The 15,130-nt window shown below is 36.4% G+C and overlaps 1 long non-coding RNA gene across 1 annotated transcript; it reads left to right on the top strand.

The window, feature by feature from the left end:
* The first annotated feature begins 1,865 nt into the window (after positions 1 to 1,865).
* Positions 1,866 to 14,683, top strand: LOC140322100 (uncharacterized). Its single transcript, XR_011919135.1, has 3 exons — positions 1,866 to 2,029; positions 12,037 to 12,183; positions 14,006 to 14,683. It is a non-coding gene; the product is annotated as an uncharacterized lncRNA (long non-coding RNA).
* The last annotated feature ends 447 nt before the right edge of the window (positions 14,684 to 15,130 follow it).

Genomic DNA, 15,130 nt, shown 5'->3' on the forward strand with positions numbered 1-15,130 from the left:
TTTGAGTTTACTTAGACTTTCCAGATCTGCATGCTTGTTCTGTGTCAGTGTCTCAAAGCCAGAGACACGCAATATTCATTTTTAAGTAGGTCTGACCCAATATTTCTCTGAGTAACATTTCATTGCAGAGAACAAGAAAACATTTGCTCCAGAAAGATCAGCATACATAAGATTTAATACAGTCCCAGGTTCAAGGAGGTTGTAGAATGTGACCAGATAATCCCTGGCGTTATGTATGGAAATAACTGCAGTGATTTATGTTTGAATTGTACTAAAATAACTATTATCTGTTACATGTAGCATGGCTTTAGACTTGCCATTGTAGTCTCCCTTAACAAACATGCCTTCTTCTATTGTGAAACGTGATTTATTAGAACAAGTTGACCAGTCAGTCACTGGAAAAATACAACATGGCATTTATTCAGTATGTACATTTAGCCCTAAATCAATCACACCAAACAATATAAAATGATCAAGATATTAAAAAGAAACAATAAATCTAGGAAATGTAGTTATTGCAATGCAAAAACCATTAAACTAATTCTATGCACACTATAAACATAAAAATATTTCCTAACATCTATAGGGTGATGAAAGTTGGCACTGCTTAACGCAAAAGTCTGGGAAATCAGGCCTCAGCAAATGTAATCTTTTATTCACTTGTTTTATTATGAGGATAATGCTGGTAATTCTGTAAATCCAGTAATGCATGATATACATCTTTTAATCCTATATAGAAGGATCATTTACATTCCAAGAAGTCCTTTGGGAAAGACAGCAGAAAATAATCCCAGCAAACATACAGCAATTGTCATCCCATATCAGTATGTACAGTGTTGTTATGCATTAATGGTACAAGCCCAAGGCATTCCAATGAACAGACTACAGTGAGGCGCACTGTGTGGCTTTTGGAAGCTAATCAAAATCTAAACACTAGTGCATTGAGGATTTCCTGGCATCCAAAGCGTTAATTGTGTCTCACTGCAGGAAGTCACATTAAGACATAAAAAAAAGCTTTTCAAGATTATGCAGTGTACAGGGATTTTCTTGATCTTAAGAATACTGCACCTGTGTTAATGCACCTTAGACATAAATATGTGCAAAAAATGTAATTTTATAATGTAATGTTATATTCAGTTCTAGTATATTTTATCTTATATAGAAAAATGAATAGTAATAAAAAGAGAAGAAAACTGATGAGTGAATGCCAACACAGAAAAATCACCCACTACTATACTATAGCAGCTGAAAGGATCTGCTTCTACTTCTACGCACTGACTTCCCCTGCACCAGAGAGACAGACGTCTGGAGAGATATCCCAATAACACACACACACACAGTATGGTTTTAGGAATATACTCTAATCTTTACTTAACGAAGTGATCCTTTTATACAGACAAGGAGTGGTCATTAGTTACATACATCTATTCAAGTTTTAGTCATATGTGGTGTTATTCGATACATTGTAATACAAAAGATTTTGCAATTTACAACATCTGTTTCCTTTGAACTATAAAAACAAGAAAGAAGAAGTACAACTTCCCTACTGAAAAACATGTATGGCTCGAGGTAGATCAGCTATTTTAACCCTTCAGCAGCCATGGGTCAACTACTCTTCTCGCCCCAACACAAAACAGTAGGTGAGGTTTCATAAATAAGTTGATGTTTCCACATTCCTGCATAAAATTCCTTCAACCCACATTGTTGAATAGATCTGTAGTAGTATACACTAAAATAACATCCACTGCTATGCTACAAAGAAATGATCAAAGTTGCCCTTTCAAAGCAGCACACACTAACAGGTTTGCTAATATTCATATCAAACATCTGTAAACCAGAGTACCAGGGCCAAATATTCTCTATGGCAAGGTTATGACCTAGGGCACCATGACAGCTAGGTGGCAGTGGAATTGGAACAGAATGAAGAATTGGACCCCGATGCAATTGGTTGACTAGCTCTACAGTAACAGGAAGCACACAGTGAAAGTGAATATACCAAACTCGGATACAATGCAGGGATCTGTGCAAGGTGATATTTATATTGAAGATATTACTATTATCTCTCCATTCTCCTCCTTCCTTGCCCATCTCTCTCCCCTTTTCCTCCCACTTTCTTTATCCCCCCTCTGTTTCTGCCCTGTCTCGTTTCTTTTTCCCTTTCTGTCTCTCTACTTTCCCATACTCTCTCCCTCTTCTCTCTCTCTCACCATTTCTCTCTACCCTCTTCCTCCCACTCTTCACCCCCTCCCTCCTCTTGCTCATCTGCTTTTCTCTTTGTTCTCCCTTTTCCCCACCCCTTTCCCTCTCCCCTTCTATTTTTCCCCAATCCCCCCCCCCCCCACCCCCTCTCTTTAGGTCTAATTTATTAAATCTCTCCAAGACTGGAGAGGATACATTTTCATCAGTGAAGCTAAGTGACGCAGGAAACCTGCAATGCATCTGGTCCAGAACTGATAATATTTGCTAACAAATATTATTATAACAAATGGTTTTGTTTTGTTTTTTTACACCCTCTCTTTCTCCCTCTTTTTCTCCCTTCTATCATTTCTCTACTCCCCTTTTCTGCTCTGATTCACATTCCACCTCTCGCCTCTCATTCTCTCTCACCTCTCTATATTTCTCCTCTCTGTTTCCCTTTCACTCGCCTCTCTCCCTCTCTATATCTCCCTCCCCCCATTTCTCCTCTATCTCCATCTTTCCCTCTCTCCACCACTCACTCCATCTCTCCCCTCCATCTCCCCTCTCCATCTCTCTTTCTGATTTTTTTTCTCCTCTCCGTCCCATCTTCCTCTCTCCTCCTCTTGCCTCTCACTCTCTCTCAGGGCAGCACAAGCTAGCTGGCCTAGGGGAACAAAAAAAACACCCTGATGAGTACCCACAATTGTAATTCAGTCTTTATGAAATCACTAGCCCTATATATAATAATCCTGTCTATTGTCTGTAAAACGATAAACCCCAGTCCTGTCATTCAGTATCTGAAGGACAAAAAAAGACCCAGCTCTACTATCAGTGTCTGAAGGACAGGTCCCATCCTAGCGTCTGAGGAAGCCTCAACAGTGTCTTTTGGAATTTTAACAAATTTTAACACATGACAAACAATTGAATAAGCATTCCCTATAGTTACTCAATGCCAAATCCCCAATTCAACCAAAATTGGAAAGAGGGAGGGACTTTAACGGCATAATTGATTCTATGTTTTACTGACTAGTTCTATACAACAACAATTGCATCAATATTGTGTTCTAAAAACAACTTTTGGTACACTTCTGTACCAAAAGTGTTACAGGTTTTCATGAAATTTTTTTTTTAAATTGTACAACATAAAAAATGTTTGAAACACACAATCATGTAAAAAAAAAAAAAATAAATACTTTTAATAAAATTAAAGGAAAAACACAAAATTCAGCTTAAACAAGAATACATAAATAAATGAAAAATACTGAAAATGCGATAATTCGGTATACTGTATAGTAATATATTTTTCTAAAACACCTCCCTAGTGTCCAACCGTCCAACGTCACATACCTATAGACAAAACCACATAAATATATTTTGTATTATTTTGTATTGGATTGGATACAGGACTTTGTATTCAATCCAATACTGAAAATGCGATAATTCGGTATAATGTATAGTAATATATTTTTCTAAAACACCTCCCTAGTGTCCGTCACATACCTATAGACAAAACCACATAAATATATTTTCTATTATTTTGTATTGGATTGGATACAGGACTTTGTATTCAATCCAATACAAAATGAGAACAAAATTCAAACTCTCATTATGTATTGGATTGAATACAAATTCCTGTATCCAATACAATACAAAATACATACTTTGTATTTATTTTTAATTGAAACTCATTCATTAATTTTGTATTGGATTGAATACAAACTCCTGTATTCAATCCAATACAAAATGAATGAATGAGTTTCAATTTGAATTTCCCGCACACGCGCCGACGTCATCACGCACGCAGCCGGCCGGCCGGCTGGCTGTTTTTTTCCTCCGCCGGCCGGCTTCTTGTTTCAGAGATCACCCGGAGCTTGAACGAGAACGACGCTGGATGATCAGCGGGACCAGCGGAACACAAGATGCCGGCCGGCTTCTTACCTGGTCCCGCTGGTATACGAGAAGGCACCCGATGCTGGAGAGGGAGACCGACGGACGACGATCGACGGAGGACGACGCTGGAACACGAACCCGACGCTGGATGAGCACAGGGGGACCGAGATTTTCCCTACAATAAAATCCCCACTTACCTGGGTAAGTGGGGATTTTAATGTACGGAAAATCTCGGGCTTAACGAAAAGAGCAACTTTTTTTAGCCCGTACGAAGGTCGGGCTTAATGGTCGGGAGGTTAAAAAACCGACTTCACAGACTTGTATTTGTGTTATCTTGATTACACTGACATATCAGACTTTTCCTCGACGCGTTTCGTGACTTTGGTCACTTCTTCAGGAGGAATACAAAGTCTGTTCTATAAATACAATGATACTTAATTAGACTCATACATATATATACATCGTCATTAATATACAAAATACTTTAATATATTCATTATTTTCGTACACATCTGTTTAATCCAATGGAATCAAGCCCCTTTCTGGGTAGTCCAGTGTACATGGGGGAAAGAAGAGGAAAAACACTTGTGACATGCATCCACAGGCAGCTCTTAATATTTGGTTTTGAAGACCCTTTTAATACAAAGACTATTTCTTATTTCTACGTTCATTTGCTGATAAGCTCCAAAATCATTATCTAATTAATTGCTTTTAAATATTAATAATTTCAAAGATCCAATTTTTAATAAAACAATTAATTAATTAATCAGTTGCTTTTCAAGTATCATAGACATCATGCTATCAATTCAATCACTTAATGATCCAATAATCCATATATGCATCTGGTGGTAGATAAGCCTCTAATTCATAATCATATTTCTCTATTTACCAAGTGATGTATAGAAAACAAAACTAACCATTAGCTTTTTTGTATATAATATAATCAAAAATTCCCAAATACTAACAATGTGTAGTCTATAAATTTTAACACATACCAGTTTTTGCAGACTTAAATCTCACAGCCATTCCTTCTCACCTTCACTGAAAATATTGTCCCACACAATCACACTGGATTTACTGATACATTTTATTTTTATATTATAGATAAATTAACATTTTAGACTCATGAAAATTCTGTGAGCATGCATTTTTATTTCCTACTATTTACTGACTGCTATTAATAGGATATAAATAATGTAAACCTGTGTCATCATTTTGCACAATTTTAGTAAAATAAAAACAATTTAACTTTTTAGAGTAATAGATTGCAGTGATACAGAAAGATAACCTGTGTAGGCAATAACAAGCGTACATAATGATTTCCATCTCTTACTGAAGACATGAATAATGCAGAAGGATAACATAAGCAAATATACAATTTCCTGTGAGTCAGAATGTTGCATTTACTCAGATTTTTATTTCCATGTTATGAAATCTTACTGCTTTTCCCATTATTTAGGTATTGCTTTCTTATGGGCACCATACACTGAATATAGTTAGAGATGTGGCCTAAATCCAGGTTTGCTGACATGGGTGTCATGTTCAAGTAAAGAGCTCCCTAAAAGAGAGGATTGATTTCAATGAAAGAAGCTAGTGTACTTCTTATTTAATTACCTTCTCAGTTAGAATAATATGTATCCCATGCCAAGAAAATCATCACTAGTTCCAGCAAACCTTGCATAAACATGACACAAACATGTAAAAACAGAAAACAAAGGTTACATTAAGGACAATGAGCATGGTGTCTTATGCGCCATCACTTCTTTCACAATTGCGTGTTTTTACATATGACCATTTTACAAATGTTTAGAAAAATCTCCTGTGTTTCAGTTTATACACTGCCTGGCTAAAGTTAAGTCCCAAGCCTGTGGGGGGCAGTGCTATGATCTGGGGTTGCTCCCGTTAGCCAGTTCTAGGTTCAGCAACGTTATGTGCCCAAGTGGCATGGGCAGCTTCCAAGATGATAATGCCAAGATTTATCATTTTCAAATTGTCAAGGAGCTGCTCAGGGAGCATGAGACATGATTTTCTCACATGGTCTGGTCACTACAGGGTTCAGATCTTAAACTCATTGAGGATCTTTGGGATGTTCTGGAAAAGCAATCCAAGTCTTAACATGAACAAGATCCTAATAAAACCATTATGCAACTTCGGATGGAAATAAAAGTTGTGACATTGAAATGGTATTATTGTGAATGTGTGATGTAATCAAACCTAAACGTGGTCCAGTTATTAGAGTGTGGGACTTTTTTTGGACAGGCAGTGTATACCTCCAGTTAAGACTCCATTTACATTTTTTGGTAGTTAGGTAGTAGGAATTCTGGTATTTATTTCAATTTCTGATAGAATGGGGAAGAGTACAGAACCTCTGTAAACAATGGAGGCACAGATAGTAATAAAACGTTTATTTAAACAGAATGAGGAAAGATGTGTAAGAACACTCACTTCCTGTGTGGTCACCAGGGCTAGAAGTAAAACCCTGTACAGACGTCAGATAGACATCAGATTACTGCCAATAGAAACAATCATTTGTGAATATTTCAAGTGACAGCAGAACAAACAAGCGCTGTACATACAGCACGTTCTGTTCTATGGGGGGAGGGGGCAAGTGACCATTTGTCTTGGGTGACAATCATTAGAAGTATGTACAAAGCCTAAGAAGAATACTTCCCAACAGGGAAACACTCAGACACCAATAAAAATCTATTAAAAGTTGCAACCCTTCCCCACTCTAACCAAAAATTTAGTTTGGCTGGAAATCAGTTTTGCAGAAAAAAACAGGAAAATTAAAGATATAATATTTTTCATGCATTTTCATCACGCTTTCTCCAGAGTTCTTGTAATCTGTATTTTATTAGTATATAGCTATTTGCATGTATTAAGTAGTGGAAAAGGGCACAGAGGCCTGGATTTTAAACTAACTTGAATTCAGGTTCAAATTGATGCTTCTTCCATCCATAGACTTGGGGAGTAATGTGCCTGAAATTCAAATGCTCAGTAACAAGGGTATTGTCTCTGTTTATAAAGAACCTTCATGCTCATCTGGATTGACAGCAATGGAGTAAGTATATTGGAAACCTCAGATATAGAATCTATTATTATCTTTTATTTATATAGAGCTGACATATTATGCAGTGCTGTACAGAGTCATAGTCATGTCATTAACTGTTCTTCAGGAGGCTCACTATCTAATTTTTAGGGGGAATAGCAATTATTCCACGAATATGTTTTTGGGATTGGACGTAGGAGAACCTGAAGAACACAAATACAGGGAAATACAATCTCCATGCCAGTAGTGTCCTGGCATCATGAGGAGCATACTATACACAGAACTACCATGCCATATATGTCTATCATTACCTGTCACTCATTAGGTAAATGAGTGATTATCCTAGCACACACCACCTTAGCAAGCATTTTGTTTAAAAGAAATATGGGGCTTCAGTGGATCACATACAATTTTGTTATCCTGCATAAAAATGAACCAAGATGGGTTCCAAGTATGTAATAATAAACCAACCCCATGATTTAACTGTAAATGGTATTGCCATTGTCCACTTGTGAGTGGGTCATTGATGTAGAACAAGTATGCAGATTCGAAGAGTCAGGAGCTCTTTTCTCTATGCTAGTACATTGACTCCTATGCATCATTGTGTAAAAACAAATATGACTCAACTGTATTATGTTCTACCGTAAAGAAAATTTTTTTTGTATGTTTCTAAAAAATCTTACAGATACAACTTATTTACTGTGCTATCAGATCAGTCCTGTTTATTTCAAGACACACCTTCTAGTACCCTTCAACAGGATTTTTGATTAGGAAGCATTTATTCTGGTTTAAAAATGCAAACCGCTTAACATTCTTTTAATATTCATAAGCAATCAATTGTATTGGTAATGCAGAATATTTTCTTTGAGATGACTGCACTGCATAATTATTGGTAGAGGCATAGTCAGCTATATAATTATGTAGTCTGCATTATCCTGGATGTTCCCTGATGTTTTGCATATTGTCTGCATAGAGGTGCTAAGTTAGCTCTGGGCACAACAGATATTTTCAACTAATATTTCGTTTTAAACAAGACATTTGTATTCCCTAAAGCTTTTCATAGAAATTGGGTGGATCTGCTCTTGACCCATAAATATGCCTTGAGGTAGTGCGGATCACTGTTCAAACATGTGATGCGGAACAAAAGACCTTTTGTTTGACTTGGGCTTGCTCACTACCCGGACCTGAAATAAAACATAAGTAGACATATTTAATTATCACTGGCAGAGATGAAAGCCAAGCATTATGTGGCATGCCCAAGTTAACATTAAATAATCATCGTTAAGAACCATGCAAAATAATAGAGGCATTCTTCACAATGCAGTGATGATAATATTGCAAAAAAATGCTGATCATTTATCTACTATCACAGTGAAGTTTGTCAGTGTAGGTGTCATAATACCTAAGCTGAAATACAGACAAAAAAGGGATAAAATGATTATTTAATTATATTAAAATGTAAAATATATCTAAGTCTAAAACAAGAGACATGTGTCTTCTAAACCTGTACAGTAATCCAGAATTAAACATCTCCTGTGCTTTGCTTTTGTGGGTTTTTTTCTTTGATGAAGACCAGTCCCTTCTCCCACTTGTGCAGGAAAAGTGATCTTGTATCCGCCTCTCTATATTACTCTTTAAGCAGTATATATTGGGAAAAGTGACGGTTTTAATCTTTGTATGTTCAGGACAGTAATGATGTTAATGCTACGTGATAGCACAGTAATATCGGGGCTTATAAAAGCCATTTAGTATCGGTAAACTGAATTGATATCGGTTGTGTCTATTGGGCAATATATTTCTATAAAGATTTTTGTGCATGGATTTTGTTTTAAAGTTCTTTAAGTTCTTTATCCATAAAGTAAAGAGCCTTTTTTTCTCCTAGACAGTGGTCAATAAAATAGATGTACCCATTGGAAGATTTCCCCATGAGTGTGAATCACCCAAGCAGACACCGACATAAAAAGAAAAGATATGGTTGTTATATATGCAATAAATAATAAACTTTACATTGGGCCGGATTTTTTAAAGCTCTGGAGAAGAAGATAGACTATCATAAGAGAACCTGGGTGATCCAGCACACCTGGAAAAGATTTCTTAAAATTATTTGATATTATTTGGCAAAAGTCTTTTATCCTAGACCAGATTTATTCCAGGTTTGCTGGATCATTTCCATTGAAGTGAGCTAGAAAGTACAAGCAAAGAACAGGAGTACAAAGATCAAATTAAATGGTTAAACTTGCTTTCTTGCATTTGTGGTATAAGAATGTCTATCCACATCATGTTTTACATTTTCATTATTTTCTCAAATAGTACAGTACAAATTACAAATGATTATAATTATCATTTAACATTAGGATTAGGCTCCCCTATATCATGTAGTTTCTGCTTCAACCTTTTAATTATCCCTTTAAATATCTGTGCTAAACCTCTGTTTTACCATCAATTCTATTGTACTTTAACAGGCAGAGCTATCCTGTTCTTTGCAGGTTTTTTTTTTGCTGGTAGACACTCGGTCTGAAGGAAGCAGGACCCAACAGTTGCTGAAATTATAACATATATACAATGTTCATAGACATTTTTTATATGTCACATGGTTGTGGAATGAATTTCAGTCCAGTGTCTGTGTGTGAACACAGCTGCACTCGCTTCTTAATAAGTACACAACTTGAATAACAAAAAAGCACATGATTAGCTGCTTCTGGGTGCCCCATTTGCCCAGTAGCAAAATAGACAGAAATGAGACATAAAAGATTTTAGCTAAACTACAAGATTAGTCAGTGCAATAATTATGGATCTCTTGCTTCCCCCTTTTCTATGTGGAACCCATTGGAATAATGAAGGACAGACTGACATTTGAATACACAGACATGAGGTATTTAAAAAATAAATACACATTTGAGCAATTTATTCACCAGTAGGGATGAGCGAGCAAATTTTTTTAAATTCGGTCTCGCGGTGAATTGGGCTATTCTTGCTTACCAAACATGTAGGCAAGAACAGCCTTCGTACATTTAGCCAGCAAGACCGAATTTTTGGGACCTGCAAGACCAATCAGGGAAGTGGAGCTGTCAGCCCTCCTCCACCGATTTTTGTTGCAGCCTGTACTATGTGTTCCTGGATAGAGTTTCTCTATCCAGGAACAGAGTGTGAGTCTCATTGGCTGCTCATAAATGAATGCAGCGTGGGAAAAATCCTCTGATTTTTCTCATGACCGTGTTCATTCATAAACACAAGCTGTATGACTCAGGACTCTGAAAGGGAGGAGTATCGCGGCTGCAGTTATGAATAGAGCCGCGAGAATCCTCCTCTAAGTGAGAGATCCCCGGGGACTACAGGTCAGAATGTGGGCTTGCCCTCATTCTTACCTGTAGTGGCCGGGGATCGTTTTTAACTGACAGGAGGATTCTCACGGCTGTATTAATGAATGCAGCCGTGATAATCCTCCTATAGTGAATTCCGTTGTTTTCCCAAAATTTTGCCGAAATTTCGCTAACTCATCGGAACTTTTAGCGAGAATGCTCCAGAGAACGCTCAACCCTCATTCACCAGTAATATGCCTAAAAAGAAAGCCACAGATATCTGATATGCTGATAGAAAACAAATATTCCCTATGGATTATGACAGTTCTTTACCTTACCTTTTTTCAAGTAATTTACCTTTATCATTCATTTTATCAAACAGTTTATTGTGAAGTAAATCAGTTTTGAAGGATACCAAAAAAGAATCTGTATCCATAATAGGATTTGTATAATGAAATGGAGACAAGTCTGAACATTTACAATTGCAGATTGAAATTGTGTCCTAAAAGCCATTACCTAAAAACCAGCTCTATCAGGACTGAGCCATCGTTATTTCATAAAAATATTTCAACTGAAAGGAATTTATAGTGGAATAGATACTGCATTCCAGATTGTTTTATGATAAGAATGGTGAACATATGTTGCTGAGACAAAAGTTCATGAACGCGTTCCCCATTGATCTGACCTTTCTGCTAAAACATTGGCATCTATTCAGAGCTATGAACATATTATCTATTCATGAAGAATATTTCAAAATGAACCAAAAGCATTTCTGGGTTTTCTTTCCTGCTTTAAATTACCTTTAGGGAATTGTATTTTTAACAATATATTTAACAATGTATATTTTACAACCTGTTACTCTGTTGGGAGATCTCTATTCCTTTATTGTCCTTGACACCAGTATAAGAATTGAGGCTACTAGGGCAGGAATACAGCCTCCCAACCCCTTAACTTTTCCCAAATCCCTATTGCAATATACTTTTAGCACATGTTAATTGCATTTACTTTAACACAGAAATGACATACACTGAGGTGCAGGTATATCTGCCCATTTTTTTTACAAGCATTACTTTTACCAAGGCAGCACAATGCAATGCATGCAGACACTAAGGAATTAGAGAGGGAGGTTAACAAAGGGTGAAAATGTTGTTTAATTTTAAAGTTTGTTTCTAAATGTAAAAAAATAGGTACTAGGTAATGGCCTGCTTTAAGAGTCACATTTAACTACCATGTATCAATATTTACTCACATTTAAACAAACAATGAGCAGAAGCACCTGAAATCACTTATAAAAATGTCACAGGTAATTTCTCTAAAAGTACAAGGATAGCTCAGCAGGTTTAAATGTATTGCACGTGGACAGCAAAAATCTCCTAAAGTATACAAAAAAATATTTTTAGGAATAGTTTGTACCAGAATAAATTCATACCAGTTAAATTAAGCAGAACTAAACAGAACAATAAAAAAATCCCACTTACCTTTAACCACCTGGGCAGTTCATTCTGTCCGGATTTATATGTCCAAAAGTGGTACATTGTTTTTCATGAAAATTTATTTTACAGTATAATATAATAGTATGAGTATATTAAAGGTATTTTGTATTGAAAACAACACAAATAGATTTGAAAAAATTCCCACCACGCCCCCAGCGCAACAGTCGCACGTACCGACGTCACCGTGAACTACTGGTGACTCATCTGACGCAGAGAACGCCGGCCAGAGGAAAGGAGAGGACGGGGAATGTGAGGGAGGACGCTGGCGGATCAGGTAAGGTTGTATTTACTATTGTATTTCACTGTTTTAGCTGTTTACCGCTTTCAGAATCTTTTTTCTACCCTGAGTCACATTACCGATCAGGGGTTACCGATCAGGGGCTTAATTCCGTAGATCCGTTGGCCCTCTTCTTCCTTCTTCTGGGTACGTCACCTGATTTGGCACTGCACAGAAGAAAGAGGAAAATGAGTTTGGGTTTTTGGCCATCTTGATTGATTGGCCAGACCAGGATGACATAAGACCCGTTCATGCCCACAGGAGCTCATTTATTCTCATGTATGTTGAGATCATATATTAAACAGAAGATTGCAAACAAGCAGGTATTTTTTATTGAAGAAGAAACGTAACATGTACTCTGCCAAAACATTTAAAAAAATATTTTCTGGCCTAACTAAATCCCTCAATGAAGTCCAAAGTCCAGAGGTAGTTATCAAAGCTTTTAAAAGAGGGATTTACTAAGAAGTCTACACCAGACCAAGGAAGCATAGAAGGTTGATTAAGCTGGCATACAGGATATATATATCATTGACATAAATGACTATAATTTACATCTGTGTAAGCACCACTGTTAGCACCTGCCAGCACCACCTGGCTATGACATAGAAAACAAAGAGCTCACTGTGCTGTTTAAGATAAGTAATGAGGTTGAGCAGGTCATGGGTTATGATTTCTGTAACACATACAAAGCCAAATCCATTACCAGAAATGGAAAATGGGATTTTATCAAGAAATGGATGAATGCCTGGTTTAACAGTCAGTTTCTAAAATATTCTAAAAGATGAAAGAGAGCATTTCATTTTAAACTAATATGACTTTGTTTGCCTGGTTTCTTTCAGGATATTCATGTATGTAAATGAATTGACAGTGCCTAGACAAGCAAGGTATAGCCTTATAGAATATACCATATGTCTGGAGTAGGTATACCAAGGCTACTGTGTATATTTTTGGACTTTACTAACAAACGTAATCTACTACGTAATGTGCCAGAAAAAAAAATGTGATTTGCATTTTTAAATTGGCAAAAAAATTGGCTAAAACATATTGCATATTACATAAGCGTGTGTGTTGAGGCAGCCTTTTTTTTATGAATGTGCTGCCAATGCACAACAACAGTTAATATAGCATCTTTTTTTCTCAATCCACTTTACCCCAACTCAAGGTATGCATAATATGAGCTACAGAGAGTTGTGGATTTACCTTTTTGTACAGTTTATTCATCCCAATGGCACAATAAAAGCAGATGGTCAAATGCATTGCGATATCACATACATGTATATGGGCCCTAAAAGTATCTTTAAAAATGCTATTATTTTTACATTATTCCCTGGAACGTGAAATCACTGTTTTCTCTAAATGTAATTTTTGCAATTGAATCATGTGCACCTGCTTCCAGATGCTGGAGAGAAAGGTGGGCAGGGCAGATTAGGGGTTGCATGTCTTTTTATAGAAATACCTTGGGAATGTTTGCACTGACTTTTTTGCTATACACCAGTTTAATGAGTGTCAGCTAGGCATGACCAGCCACTTACTTCCACTGACCTCTTGGTATTACTTAGAGGCTGATCAATCCCCTGTGGCGATGAGTTCAACTATGATCAAATCCAACATCAACACATCCTGTGGTAGTTTAGCAATACAAGCTTGACAGATTTCAACATCTTCCTATACAGACTTCTTCAGAACATGTTGAAGTTTGTACAGAAGGAAAGATGTTGGATATCTACAAGTGACAAGTTACTATGTGACATTTTCAAAAATTATTTTTCACCATGGGATTTTATTTAGTTTGATAACTATTCCAAATACACTATTGCAGAGGTGAACATGTAAAGCATCCAGGCAAGAACCCATCAGCAGGAGAAGGAGAGGCTAACTAAAAGGCTAATTGTCACCTTTGGAAGGTAAAAAGGGGTCTCTGTGGAAAACGACAGCAAGAGAAGAATGGCAGTATACAGGCTGAGAAGTGGTTTCAATTATTATTGAGTGCTACTTAACCAACTGATATGTGACCATAAGAAGTCATTATAAATATAGAAGCTATATTTACCAAACCCAATCAAAAAAGCTCAAGGGATTTCCAAATAAAAGTTCTCAAACAGTGGAAATTGTCCCCTGAAGAAGCCCACATGGGCGAAACGCGTCGGGAGAAGACCCAACTTCTCTGTCTCTTTGATTCCTGATACAGATTTGTAAAAACTTTGTTAAAGGATACAGTGTATGTTACCTCTGTTACTCTCATTTTTTTATGTTTTTTTATAATTCTTGTATATTTAATAAAAGTGATTTTTTTTAAATTTCATACAATACCTAAAAATTTTTCTGTGCCACAAGTAGCCTACTGTTCTGTCCTTACATTTCTAATAAGTTGTCCCTACTTGGACATTAAGGGCTTAGGCACATTAACCATATTGAGTGGGTTATATCAACTTACATTATTATTAGAAGGTTGACGACAGTAGATTTGTTCCCAATCTACTAATAAATATTACTTTTTTTTTGCTTATTTGCATATTGGTTTTAAAATATTTGTACAATACCTTCTTTGTTTGTTAACAGTGGTCAATGAAAATATCTAGACAATGAAAATTATATATTCTGATTTCTGCTGCACAATTATGTAACACTGTGACCTCGTGCATACAGATAATCCCAATACAAATCAGAAGTAATTATGAGTGTGTGCTAAACCTTACTCATAAAATTGGGATAGTGAGAAACACTTGACATAAGACAGTACTTATAAAAGGCCAAGCTATTTAGAGAGAAATAAAGCACACAAACAGAAGAAATGAAGAAAGGATTCTTTACAAGCTGGCTCTTATTTGAAGTAGGGGGATAAGTATCCTGTCAACAATTCCACTTTACTCCATATTTTACTTTCACCATCCTCCTCAAAGTAACTCCACTTTATTTGCCTCTTTACTAGTGATGAACAGATCAA

This window comes from Pyxicephalus adspersus, chromosome 2, assembly GCF_032062135.1.
Source record: "Pyxicephalus adspersus chromosome 2, UCB_Pads_2.0, whole genome shotgun sequence".
NCBI classification, from domain to species: domain Eukaryota; kingdom Metazoa; phylum Chordata; class Amphibia; order Anura; family Pyxicephalidae; genus Pyxicephalus; species Pyxicephalus adspersus.